Consider the following 14,522-nt stretch of genomic DNA (forward strand, 5'->3'; position numbering starts at 1 on the left):
AATCGGCGGTGTTTGATCGCTTGGTTCTCAGCCTTTTAGCCGGCGGGGGACGGATGCAGCATCCACCTAGGTAGGTATGATTTAAAAAATATATATATATTCCCATACTTCTCTTTTAAACAATTTCCATGGTATATATATTAGACTAAAAATGAGGAGATAACAAAAGTTCATTGTTAGAATTTACATAGACTGCAATATTTTTAGATATGTATGTGAAAGAAATCAGCCTTAGGTGATACTAAACAATATCCTTATTCTCCAAAAATAATCCAGCCACATCCACTATTTAATGGCCCTGTAATGTATTTTTGCTGTGTTTTTTGCCTCCTTGTAACAACCTCTGTGAGCTCCTGAACCTCTCTTTTTCCCTTCATTTTCGTTAGTTTTGAATAAGCAGGGCACATTGGTTGCGGGCATGTACACTGCTCTATGCACAATACAAACACCAGAGTCCCTAGTCCATCTCAGGAGCAAGCAAGAGAGGGTGGCTATGATCCTACATACAGTGGGACCATGGACAACAAAGGTAGCCACTGTTCAATAGAAAGTTGGAACACAGCAGCAAAAAAAAGGAATTTGTAAATTTGGAGGAGGCTGAAAGCAATAGAAGGTAATTTTGTGAGTGAAGAACATAGACTTGAATAGGATTTGTTTTTTTTTAATACCAGATTTTAGTGTCACTTTAAAGCATACCTGCCACGTCAGCTTCAGCATTTCCTGGGGCACAAGATTGCAGATCAAGAACTTCCCAGACAGCAGAGTAGATGTGGGGTCGATGGAGGCAGCGAAGATATTTGAGTTTGCTCCCATAGGAACTGACTGGATATTTCTGGGTGTGTGGGGGTGAGCAAGGTTTAATAATTGTATCACTGGGTGGGCATTTAACAGTGACCTGTGCTCAGTGCCAGGATAAGGTCTCCTGGTTCCCAAAGTTAGGGATGCTAAAGTGCATCCCTCCACTGCAAGTTCTGGCATTTGGCGCTACAAAAACTAATAGACATTTAAAATAGTAAAAAAATACGAAGGAAAAGGAATTCATAAAAATATTAAGGGTTAACTAAAATTTTAAAGACCATTTTTAGGGTTATACAAACTATGCTGCGTAGGGTTTTTCACTGTCAGGGTGCTTAGGATGCGGAACTCTCTTCCACAATTGGTGGTGTCAGCGGGAAGTATTGAAATTTTTAAGACTCTTGAACGTGCACCTTTTTTTTGAAAATTTATGTTTATTAACATTTTTAACAACACTCATGCCGCGTACACACGATCGGACATTCCGACAACAAAATCCATGGATTTTTTCCGACGGATGTTGGCTCAAACTTGTCTTGCATACACACGGTCACACAAATGTTGTCGGAAATTCCGAACGTCAAGAACGCGGTGACGTACAACATGTACGACGAGCCTAGAAAAAGTGAAGTTCAATAGCCAGTGCGGCTCTTCTGCTTCATTCCGAGCATGCGTGGAACTTTGTGCTTTAGAATTGTGTACACACGATCGGAATTTACGACAACGGATTTTGTTGTCGGAAAATTTGAGATCCAGATCTCAAATTTTGTGTGCCGGAAATTCTGATGGAAAATGTCCGATGGAGCCTACACACAGTCGGAATTTCTGACAACAAGCTCCCATCGAACATTTTCCGTTGGAAAAACCGACCGTGTGTACGGGGCAATACAGTACAACATATACCAAACCCCCCCCCCCCAACTCCCCCTCCCCTGTTCCTTGTGCAGCATTTCAAAACTGTAACGGAACGTCCCACACTCTGCTTGAGTGCTTTTGTCATATACCGCTTCCTCCCAGTCTGAATATAGATATCAGATATTCCAACCGCTCACAAGCACAAAGCAAGACGATACTTGTTTAGTTGCTGAACATGGACTCATTTATTAGAACCAAAGTACAAGTCTTTATATACAGTTAAAGAGGAGGTTCCCCTCCTGCTCATATTACTCTAACAATACAACTGTAACTAGAAACAGAATTAACATGTTAATGCTAATTAACTAATCCTTTAAAGCAGCCGATGTTACTCCGTGCCCTTCGGAGCATTGTTATGCTTAGTCCGGATTTCACTACAGGTCAGACTTGTTGTCACCGAGCTTCACACATTAGTATGAACACAGGACACCTTCTCACAATAGCAGGAGCTAATTATAATTAACAATACAAACAGTGATCCCCCCCTCTGCCTAGTAGGCAACAAACTATAGTAGAGTAGACTGTCCGGCTCCTACCCAGTTCTAGAGGCCAATGTGATCAGCTCTCTCAACTAACATGTTGAGTTCAGAATCAAACAAACCAAGAATAGTCTTTACATATATCCTGGGAGATATTGTGGATAAATGTTACTGTACCATTTTAAGCAATCCAAGACATACCCTCCAAGTCACCATTTCGAATGTCATACACAGGGTTCCCAGAGTCTGTGTGTCCTGGGGGACAAGGACCCGAATCCAAAGTAACACCACCTCAAGGGTCCCCAGGCATACAACTCACAAAGCGCACCATTCCCCCAAATGCCAGGGCCCATAATCGGTAGGCAAGAGGCTAGCATTCAGTCCCCTCCAAAAGCCTCTGTCATGGGTGAGCCTGTCACATTTCCCCCCCATCAAAAGTTGACTAACAAGGTCCCAGACCGCCACCTGGTCTGGACATGCGTTAGTCAGGCAAAGTGAACTCACATAGTCTGTCCATATGATCTCCTTTCTTGGCTGCAAGGAATAGTTGACCTTAGTAGGTGTGGGCCAGAGGTCATTGACTCTCTGTCCGAGTGTCAGCGCTTCAGCTGGGTGGTGTTTACCATTCCATGGCTTGGCCTGTTGCTGGGCAGAGGGGCCCACTGCCCCAGTTCCCTGAAGCTGAGAAGAAACTGTAGGTGCTAGGCAGAGGCCAGCGGCGCTCTGCCCTGTTGCCAGCGATTCAGCTGGGAGTAGCAGCTTCACTATATCAGCTTGTCGCTGGAGAGGGGGGCCGACTGCCCTGGCTCCCTGGATCTCCACAGTTGTTGCCGATGCTGGGCAGAGGTTGGTAGCACTCCGCCCTGTTGCCAGCTCTTCTGCTGAGGACTCCACACCCTCTGCTCTGTCTAACTGTTGGAGCAGGAGGCTGGCTTCCTCCACTCCCAAACTGTGTAGCTGCCATTGGGGAGGTGAGCTGGTTGCTTCCTGTTCCGTTCCCTCATCTGGCTGCTGGGACGACATGTCTCTGGTACTGTCTCCCAGGTGCACGAATCTTTGCTGGGGAGGAAAGACCGTTTCCTCCACCCTGGTCAACTTTTGGGGAGGGACGAGAAACACCTCCTTTCCCTTCTCCCCCTGTATCTGCTGCTGGGAAGTGATTGCCACCTTCTCACCCTGAGTTTCCGGAACTGCCACAGGTGTGGGGCAGAGGTCTTGGACCCTCTGTCTGGTGACCAGCGCTTCAGCTGGGGAAGTTCCTTGCAACTCCACAGATACTGCTGTTGGTGCTGGGCAGAGCACAGTGAACTTTGGCCCCTTGTTTTAGTGTCTGTGCCTTTATCGCTCGAAGTCTCTGAGACGGATACACTGTAGACCCCCCACTGGGAGAGTATGCACCCCTCAATCCTCCAGGATTTATGTGTTCTTTACAGGGGGGGATACTTAAAAGCAGTCCAGGCCAGGTGGTGAAGTCCGCATGTTCAGAAGCTGCGTGTGAAGGTCACAGCCCCCTTCATCTCCCCCCCCCCACCCCACCACAATTAGGAGAATCCAGAACAGTTCAACAAGTGCTAGAAAAAGAAACACAACTTCAGCCTCAGGCTTTGCGGCCCATTACTCACAGACCATCGATCCAGTCACTAGCTTCCATAGGCAAATCAAAGAACCGCACGGTGCCTTTATATGGGATCCGCAATCTGCTGGGGTATAGCATACTGTATTTGATGTCTTTTTCTCTAAGCCGGCGTCTCACCTCATTAAATGATCTGTGATGCTTCTGGACCTCAGCCGAGAAATCAGGAAAGAACATTACTTTGGTATTTTCATAGGGTAATTCTGGGTGCTTCCGGGCCTCAGCGAATATCATATCCCTGTCACAGTAATTCAGAAATCGCACTAGGAATGGCCGTGGAGGGGCCCCCTCAGGGCGATGGCCCATAGGGACCCTATGGGCCTTTTCTACCACATAAGGGGGTGGCATATTAGGCAAGTTCAGCAATTTTTTAAATAGGGATTCAGCAAAAACAGCCGGGCGGGAGCCCTCCTCACCCTCTGGCAGGCCCACTACGCGCATATTGTTATGCCTCTGTCTGTTCTCGGCGTCGTCCACTTCATGGACTAGCAAGCTTCCCAGGGACTGCAGTTCAGTGATCTGTGATGTATGGGATCCCTGCTGGTCCTCCACATTGCTGATCCGACCCTCAGATTCAGTTTGTCTCCCTCTGATTTAATCCAGGTCGTGGCGGATCAGAGTGCATTCAAATGCCAAATGTTCAACCCGCACCATTAACATCTCCACTGTAGACGCCATGGCTGGAGGAGATCTCACCGGGCTCTGCTCCCCCCCCCACGCTGTACTCCGGAAGCAGAGCCCAAGATGGTGCCCGGAGAGTTCGTGGCCCACCCCTTACCAGTTCTCTGAAGTTTAGCGGCGTTTTGCGCCTTTCCACTGCCTTTTGCGGACATGATGGCAGCCGCCGAGGGATCCAGGGTGAGTGTAGATGCCGAGGGGAGTCCTCCCAGCAGAGAACGGGGGGTCTGTTAGGGTGAATTAGCAGGATCAGCACGGAGTTCTGCAGGCACACTTCTTCCCCGGCTCACATCCCGGCCACACCCCCCTTGAACGTACATCTTAATGAAAACATCATACAGGGATTTGGGAAATGATTTTCGAGACTGACACATGTACACCTACACAGGTGGAACTGGATGGACTATTGTCTTTATTCAACCTTACCTACTATGTAATTATGTAACTATTTAATTAGGCTTAACTACATATGTATATATAACAGCTAAAGACAACTCTCAATAAAAAAATACACAAGAAGGGAATGAAACCTTTTTATAAACTAGTTAGAGTTCACTAAGGGTTAATAAAGGGCTAAAATGTGTTTAAAAAGTTTTGTCTTTTTTATTCACAGTTAACAATAATTTATGAAAGAAAGCTACAATAGTAGCTTTTATTCATAAATGAATACAGAGCAGGACCCGAGCTGTCAACCTGACATATTAGTCTTGCAGAGAGCAGAGAACATGGTTTTCCTTGTGCAGTCATTGGAACTCCATGACAGCCAGATGCTGTGCTCTGCTTATCAGGATCAAACACAGTTCCTGATATAAATTGGGCGGCTGTCACCCTAACAGTGTAGCGGAGTCCCAATGGATAAACAGGGAGAGCCTTGATCTCCCAGTGCAATCTAAGGTGTCAATTGAACCACAGTCCTGCACAATTCATGAGAAGGTTGGGGGAATTAGTGGCAGAGGCTTCAGCTCCAGCTGCGTCTTCTGCAGGACGGCGCCCAAGGCAGGTGCCTCTTCTGTCTCAGCCTGGTCCTGCCTGAGTTAGACCTTGGTGGAAGCAGAGGGCCCCCAGACACCTATCTAGCTCACCTTTTAAGTGATTTGGCTCTGATAATTATACAGAACCTCATACTGGGGCCAGTTTTGGTGGAGGCCACTTAACCTATATGAACAGGTTGGACTTCCCATTTTAAGACCTTAGTTATTAATATGGAGCTTCACCTCCCCCCCATGCCCTTCATAAAATATGTGCTTGTTGTTATAGGGTGCACTCATCTGTAATGCTGTGCCAACGTACACATGGCTAGAGTAATTAAGAACAAACCAGTTGTCCCCAACTGCCTGCCCATCCCCAACACCTTCACTGTATTCCCTTTTCCCAAAAAAACTGACTACACATGAGTGGGATTTAATCACCATAGCAGCTTTTTCTTACAAGCTTCAAACACATCAAAGTAAAAAATAAACAATAGATTAAGACTAGGGTTGAAGGTTTATGTAGGATTTTGAAACATTGAACAAGATCCCTGTACCTGCAGAACACGATAACCCCACACACCCCCAGCCAGTGGCAATTGTACAAACCGACTGCAGACATATCTTGATCCATCAATCACCAGGTTACTGCAAATTGACCGCACTGAGAGGACATCATACCCATGATGGGCCCCTAATTGTTTCTCACCACCAAAACTGACCACCTTTGAAGACCCATCAACCTGTGTACAAATCTCCATTTTTTTTAAACAACTGGTAGTCCTACTTCTGGTAATATAGGGTGGATGTTAGGTTCACCTGAAGTGCCAAATCAAGCTACTGCCTTCTGACCACCCTGGTGCCCCCCTCTGCTAGGCTCTAGTTGCCCAATCAGATAAGTGCTCATTCAAACCTTCAATTACCTGGCCTGGCTTCCACCCTGTTGTGAGGGCTCTGCTCCTATATTTGGACTATCCTTCTATAGATAACTGTCATAACTGTAAACGGCTGTGTTCTGGAACTTGTTTATCCATCACGGTTTCATTACCTAAATATGAATATTTATTATAGATGTTACTAGTGTCAATTTAGTGCAACTACAACTTGTTATTTTCATGTCTGTTAGTGGTTCAATCCAGATTACCTGCATGTTGGGGTTGGTTGGTTTAGCCCTTAGATTTCTCTCTTCTTCTTCATGTTCCCTCAGTTACCAGCCTTCATAGTGGGCACAAGGCTTAGAAGATTCTTGTCTCTTTACACTTCAAATGGCCAGTGAACATTCCATGTACTGAATTTTAACAAGCAAAACTACATTGGATTAAGCTGCCATGTCTTATTGGAGAGTTGAGCTGTTTGTGGAGGGCACTTATTCAATAGGTGACCATACTGGCTGGATGGACCGAGGTCTAAAGGGGGTATGTCAATGCATAAAGCCTATGCAGCAGCTAATATCTGAATACTTATCAGGTGGTAGGATGGATAATCAACAATGCTGTGTAAAACAAATGCAGCATAATAATATACAAATCACACATATGATTTGTAAAACTGGCTGTTTATGCTGCTCTCCTTATAGTACCAGCCATGAAATGCAGAGATATACTTTAACCACTTCCCACTCGGCCTATTGTAAAATGATGGCCAAGTGGGAGAACTGTTATCCTAGGTAGATGTCATATGACCTCCTTCAGGTGCTTTCCCTAGGGAAGACAGATCATTATACTGGGCTGGTGCTGGTATCATATGATCGCTGTGACCAATCACAGCAATCACATGTCAAGAGTACATAATGGCTTTCAATCACAGACATTCATTGTGTACGATTGTGATGTCTGATTGGTCACAGTGATCACATGGTGCAGACAGGACCATCACAGCGCCCCTGTACAATGTGATAGCTGAGGCCAATTACAGCTACCGCCGTTGTACACAATGGCACATGGATGGATGCCATTTATAAAATTGATTGCCTATAAGAGTGATCATCACTGTAATAAGCAATGAATGTAAAAATAAAATTCTGATCACCTCCCCAGAGCAGTACAGTGTCACTATGGTGACACTGTACTGCTCTGGTCACAGTATGCAAAAAAAATGTAAAAAAGAAAAATAAATGTAAAAAAAGAAAAAAAAAGTTAATTGTAAAAAAAAAAAAAATGAAGCATATATACATATATATATTGTGACAGAGCGTTGCCCTCCCAGGGTCTAAAAGGAGGTTGTGACCCAGAATTCTAAACCGGATGGGTTGAGGGGCTCCAGGGAGCTTGTGACAGGAAGAGGAAACTGGCTATTCAGTTTCCTGGAGCCTGGAGATTTCAAAGTGATCCGAGTGGGATGAAATCTCTAATCCTGGGTCCAGGTATTTAGAACAGCCAGGATACTAAGTGGTCAGGTGTGTGATGGGCTTTTCCTAACTACCTGACCATGGTTCTGAGCTCCACACCGGCAGACAGGTAGTCTGGCCCAGGAGTCAGGAGGAGCTTCTAGCTGTGGTCGGTGAACAGTCTGTAGGACAGACAAGGGCCTGGAGTGTAAGGCCAAACTGGCGGTGCTACAAGTACAATCCAGAAAAGTGCTGAATGTTGTTTATGTTGAAGGAGTAGAAATGCTGAAAACCCCTGCGAGGGAAACCTATGTTTATGTTTGCTGAACCTTCTTTTAATAAATATGGGCAAAGTCCTTAAAAAGAAGAAACAACGAGTGGCAGTGTCCTTAAAGTTCTACACTTGGAGTGAACCCCTTAATATATATATTTACATACTGTCACCAGTCAGTGTCCCCGCCACACTAATTGCTATATCGCACTGGCAATTTTGAGGGAAAAGAACACATTTTATTTAATTTCTTCATTTTCCAAAAAAACTGGGAAAAAATTACAACTTCAACTTCAAAACTCACCATGCCTCCTACTAAATACCATTGGACTGTCTACTACTACAAAAAGGGGTAATTTGGGGGGGCATTTGTACTGTCCTGGAATTTTAGGGATGACGAGAGTCAGTGAGGATTGATCAATTTTCAAACATATGTATCATAGTTTGTAAACTCTATAACTTTTCCACAGACTAAATAATATACACTAATTTGGGTTATTATTTTTTTTTTACCAAAGAAATGTAGCAGAATACAATTTTGCCTAAATTTAGGAAGAAAGATTATTTATTTGCAAAATTTTATAACATAAATAAATGAAAAGTGTGTTTTTTTTCTTAAACTTTCAGTATTTTTTCATTCATATATTCAAGATAGATAAGATAAAATTTTCAATAAATATAGTTGAAACATAAATACCACCAAAAGAAAATTCTATCTGTCTCAAAAAAATTAGAAAAATTGCATTTGGGTACAGTCTTGCATGACTAAGTAATTGGCATTCAAAGTATGACAACTGTCCTGGGCAGAAAGGGGTGAAAGTGTTCGGTATTGAAGTGGTTAAGTACAGCGACTGTCCCGGCACAGGTGTGGGACGAGGACTGGAGACAAATTTACTGCGCTATAATTCACTGCTGACCTAACAATAGCATTTAGTCATATATATTATTCACTTGGGCACGTAATATTGAATTATGCAGCCCACATTTATTTGTCTTTGTGCACATTAACAAGACAATGAGACTTTTCTGCATATGCATAACTTCCCGAGAGAATTAACCCCTCTTTCTGCGCCGTCTCTTTATCTTTCCCAGTCTCCTTCACTTTAACATCAAAGAGTTTAAATTATTCATGATCCCTGTAGTGCTGAATGGACAAATCCTCTGCAGACGCTGAGTCTCAGGACAAACATTACACAAGAGTATTATACAGGGGCAGAGAATACTCATCCACAGGGAGGCTCACAGCATACACCAGCAAAGAAGGGACAAGTGTGATTCCAATGTCCACAGCCAAGCTGAGCAACAGCGTTCTGTTCCTGGGAATCTATTGTGTTCTTTATAGCTGAACTTTAAAGCAGATATAACAGGCCAGTGGCGGCCGAACATTAGAGGCGCAGGGGCACTGCCTCCTTAATCCATGCGCCCGGCCCCTAATCTACAAGCAGGGCGCCGGATGCATGGATTCCAATGGTGTTTTTTGTTTTTTTGAAGCAGGTGATTAGAGCCAGAGTCTATAATTGGCTTAAAAAAAGGGTGGGTTCGGAACGCAGAGCACTATGCCCTGAGTCCACCCTGTTGTGTGATATTAGCAAATTAATATTCGCCAATGTCTTCCTGTTTCTCCCCCTGGCAAATCAGGAAGCGGGTCCTGAGACCCCATTGGCCATGAGTCCGAAGACCCAATTGGCTGGGAGGAGAAGCGATGGCCAGGACACGGAGGAGACGGAGGGGGGGGGGGGAACTGCTGCCACAGCCATGACATGTATGGGGTAAGTGCAGGGCCTTGGCGGGCGAGTGAGCAAGCTGGCGACCAGAGGGGTAGGGTTAGTGTGGGGCGGCGGGCTGGCAGGCTGGAGCAACCCGGGGTGGGTGTCTGTGGTCAGGTCTGTCTAATGCCCCCGACCGATGGAGCATCAGCTGCCACTGTAAAAGACACAAATTAATACAGCTCTGTGATCATTTATTTAGAAGCACTGAAGTCACTCAAGATGTTTTCCGGAACAGGAAAATCTTGAGTGACTTCAGTGCTTCCGCTGTGAACTTTGAGGATGAATTGCTCCACAGTGCATACTCTTCCTGGAAGAGTCTAAGGACAGGAGATCATCCAACAGTGTATGGTGATACAAGGCTTCTTTATCGTTCATCTGTGAAGAGTTTATAACCAACGGGGATTATCCGTGCACAAGGTGTCTTCTGGTGATGGTATTCAGATGAGGATTACAAACACAACCATTAATGTCTAAACTGCTGGCAACAAAAGTGAATACACCCCTAAGTGAAAATGTCCAAATTGGGCCCAAAGTGTCAATATTTTGTGTAGCCACCATTATTTTCCAGCACTGCCTTAACCCTCTTGGGCATGGAGTTCACCAGAGCTTCACAGGTTGCCACTGGAGTCTTCTTCCACTCCTCCATGATGACATCACAGAGTTGGTGGATGTTAGAGAATTTGCAATCCTCCACCTTACATTTGAGGATGCCCCACAGATAGGGTTTAGGTCTGGAGACATGCTTGGCCAGTCCATCATCTTTACCCTCAGCTTCTTTAGCAAGTTAATGGTCATCTTGGAAATATATTTGGGGTCGTTATTTTGGAGTACTGCCCTGCGGCACAGTCTCCGAAGGGAGGGGGATCATGCTCTGCTTCAGTATGTCACAGTACGTGTTGGCATTCATGGTTCCCTCAATGAACTGTAGCTCCCCAGTGTCGGCAGCACTCATTCAGCCCCAGACCATGACACTCCCACCACCATGCTTGACTGTAGGCAAGACACACTTGTCTTTGTACTCCTCACCTGGTTGCCGCCACACACACTTGACACCATCCGAACCAAATAAGTTTATCTTGGTCTCATCAGACCACAGGACATGGCTCCAGTAAGCCATGTCCAAAGTCTGTTTGTCTTCAGGAAACTGTTCGCGGGCTTTCTTGTACATCATCTTTAGAAGAGGCTTGCTTCTGGGACGATAGCCATGCAATTTGATGCAGTGTGCGGCGTATGGTCTGAGCACTGACAGGCTGAACCTCCACCCCTTCAACCTCTGCAGCAATGCTGGCAGAATTCATACGTCTATTTCCCAAAGACAACCTTTACACGCTGAGCACTCAACTTCTTTGGTCGACCATGGCGAGGCCTATTCTGAGTGGAACCTGCCCTGTTAAACCGCTGTATGGTCTTGGCCACCATGCTGCAGCTCAGTTTCAGGGTCTTGACAATCTTCTTATAGCCTAAGCCATCTTTATGTAGAGCAACAATTATTTTTTTCAGATCCTCAGAGTGTTCTTTGCCATGAGGTGCCATGTTGAACTTTCAGTGACCAGTATGAGAGAGTGAGATCGATAACACCAAATTTAACACACCTGCTCCCCATTCACACCTGAGATCTTGTAAGACTTACGAGTCACATGACACTGGGGAGGGAAATGGCTAACTGGGCCCAATTTGGACATTTTCACTTAGGGGTGTACTCACTTTTGTTGCCAGTGGTTTAGACATTAATGGCTGTGTGTTGAGTTATTTTGAGGGGACAGCAAATTTACACTGTTATACAAGCTGTACACTCACTACTTTACATTGTAGCAAAGTGTCATTTCTTCAGTGTTATCACATGAAAACATATAAAATATTAACAAAAATGTGAGGGGTGTACTCACTTTTGTGAGATACTATATATTTTATCAGTGTATTTAGCTATTTGCCTGGAGTTCAACCTTAAAATAGTTGTAAACTATAACTGAATGGCATTTAGTTAGCTAAAGCATTGTGTGTCAAGCAATTGCCTTTTTTAAAGAAATAAAGTACTTGCTTTCACTTTTTGGAACACTCAGTGCTGCTTATTTCATACGGCCTCTCTAAGTCATTTCCTGTCTATAGGCAAAAAGTAAGGGCTCAGGGTCATTGGAAGTCTGTGTATTAGCATGACAATGGACATAGTGTTGTCACCCTAAAACAAAAAGTGCCTGAATACGGACCTACAGTATATGACAGGATCACCAGGTAGTATTTTAATGAAAGCCGCTAATGTAAAAATATAGAAAATGACTTATGAAATTACATAAACATGTTTTCACCATCTGTGTCCCATTGTAGAGATTTCCCTTCACTTCCTGTTCCTTAGCCAAACAGGAAGTGAGAGGAAATCCCTCCAAATTAAGGGAATTTATTGAGGACCCCCAGGTCACCAGAACTAGTGTCCCCATTGGAAGATTTTCCCCTCTATTACTTCTCTGGGGACAACCCAAAATTTGTAATTTTCTTTTCCTTTCAATGGTAATGGTAAACAGGACAAATAGGGTGAATCTCCCTAATGGGGGCACAGACAGCAATAAAAATTGACAGATGTTCTAATCCATCTGCACTCTATCCAAAACTGAAAAAAAGTTTTGCCTTTAGTTATACTTTAAAGATATTGCAAAGGGAAAAATATTGCAGCGGTTTAGGTGAGACGCTATTATTCCTACAATAACCCCACAATTAGACACATTTTCCCACAATCTTTCCCACAGACTCACAATGTTCTAAAACTTTCCAGATTTTTATTTGTTATCCTGGTGTCACAGGGACAAGGACTGAGGAGGAATCTTCCCAATAGGGGATTTCTGATTGCTAAAGAGCATACACATTATTAACTGAACCATTCACAGAGGGTCCAGTAAAGAATCAGAAAATTATTATTTGGAAACAGGCAAGACCACAACCACCACCCACCAAAGAAACCCACCCCACCACAAAAAAAAAACACCGCCACAATTTAAAAAAAAAAAAAACCTGTGCCAGTCACAGACAAACTGAACACTGTTCTGCGCCGAATGTCATGACAGGACTAGTTTTCTGCTTTCATTTTTTTTGTCTCTTTATTTTTACCTGGTCACCCGTCAGGTAACACACTTCCTGTCTTATGCCCTGTACACACGGTCGGACATTGATCGGACATTCCGTCAACAAAATCCATGGATTTTTTCCGACGGATGTTGGCTCAAACTTGTCTTGCATACACACGGTCACACAAAGTTGTCAGAAAATCCGATCGTTCTAAACGCGGTGACGTAAAACACATACGTCGGGACTATAATGGGGCAGTAGCCAAAAACTTTCGTCTCTTAATTTATTCTGAGCATGCATGGCACTTTGTGCATCGGATTTGTGTACACACGATCGGAATTTTCGACAACGGATTTTGTTGTCGGAAAATTTTATAGCAAGCTCTCAAACTTTGTGTGTCGGAAATTCCGATGGAAAATGCGTGATGGAGCCTACACACCGTCGGAATTTTTGACAACAAGGTCCTATCACACATTTTCCATTGGAAAATCGGACCATGTGTACAGGGCAATAGGGTTTCTGCTTTATCTATGGAGGAGCATTACAGATACCCTTGGGCAGGTTGCACTGTCTGGAGAAGGTAGTGTTAGATGGACTGAAATATTTAGATGGACTTTACATAACTAACAGATTGAAACCTAACTCCAGATTATACTTTATAGGCAGTTACAGTAATGCCTCGTACACACGATCGGTCTTTCCGACAACAAAACTGTAGTATTTTGTCCGAAGGGTGTTGGCTCAAACTTGTCTTGCATACACAGTCACACAAATGTTGGCCAACAATTACGAACGTAGTGACGTACTAGACGTACTATGTGGTTTTTCAGCTCTTTAGTGCCACCCTTTGGGCTCCTTCTGCTAATTTCTTATTAGTAGAAGTTTGTTGAGTATTGATTCGCACTTTTCTTTTCGCGTTTTTCATTTAGCGCTTTTCAGTTTGTTTCTGAATGGCCGGTCGTCAACCAGCCATGTTGCGGAATCAGAGGAGATAACGTGTTATTTATTATCGGCCTTGGAGTTATTGCTTTGACATAATTTTTTTGGTTGAATAATGATTTGATTTGGTATATTTTCTATATTTTTGGATGCATAGAATGCACTTTCTAGTTAAGTTCTATTGGCAGATAGCATGTCTGATTTTATTTGTTTTCTTTTTTTCCTTGTCAAAAGAAGTTTATTGAGTATACAATATTATAAAGATATATAAAGTAAGTTTACAAGGATCTATAAAGTAAGCTCATTGTTTTACAGTAGGGATTATATAGGTAAATATCATGAAATTTCAAATATTAAACATTGGGTTCACGTAAACCTAAATTAAAGATATATATCATTTCCTTAGTTACTTTTGTAGGTATTTAAATGATTTATACCTACTATATATATTGTTTACGGGTAGAGTGTATATAGGTCAAATAAATTCTGATAATGAGCTTTAATCGTAAGGTGGAGAAAAGGAAAGAAGAAAAAGGGTAGAAAGGCAGAGGTATGGTCCACAAGGTTGTCCCGCTCGTCAGTTTATTCTTTTTAGTTCTCTTTGAAGCCTTAGAATGGGTGTCTCTGTAAGTCATTTAATCTGTTACCATGGCAACAGGACAGAGTCATTGAAATTTGACAGGAATTGTTGTTTT

Source organism: Aquarana catesbeiana, linkage group LG03, assembly GCF_042186555.1.
Source record: "Aquarana catesbeiana isolate 2022-GZ linkage group LG03, ASM4218655v1, whole genome shotgun sequence".
NCBI classification, from domain to species: domain Eukaryota; kingdom Metazoa; phylum Chordata; class Amphibia; order Anura; family Ranidae; genus Aquarana; species Aquarana catesbeiana.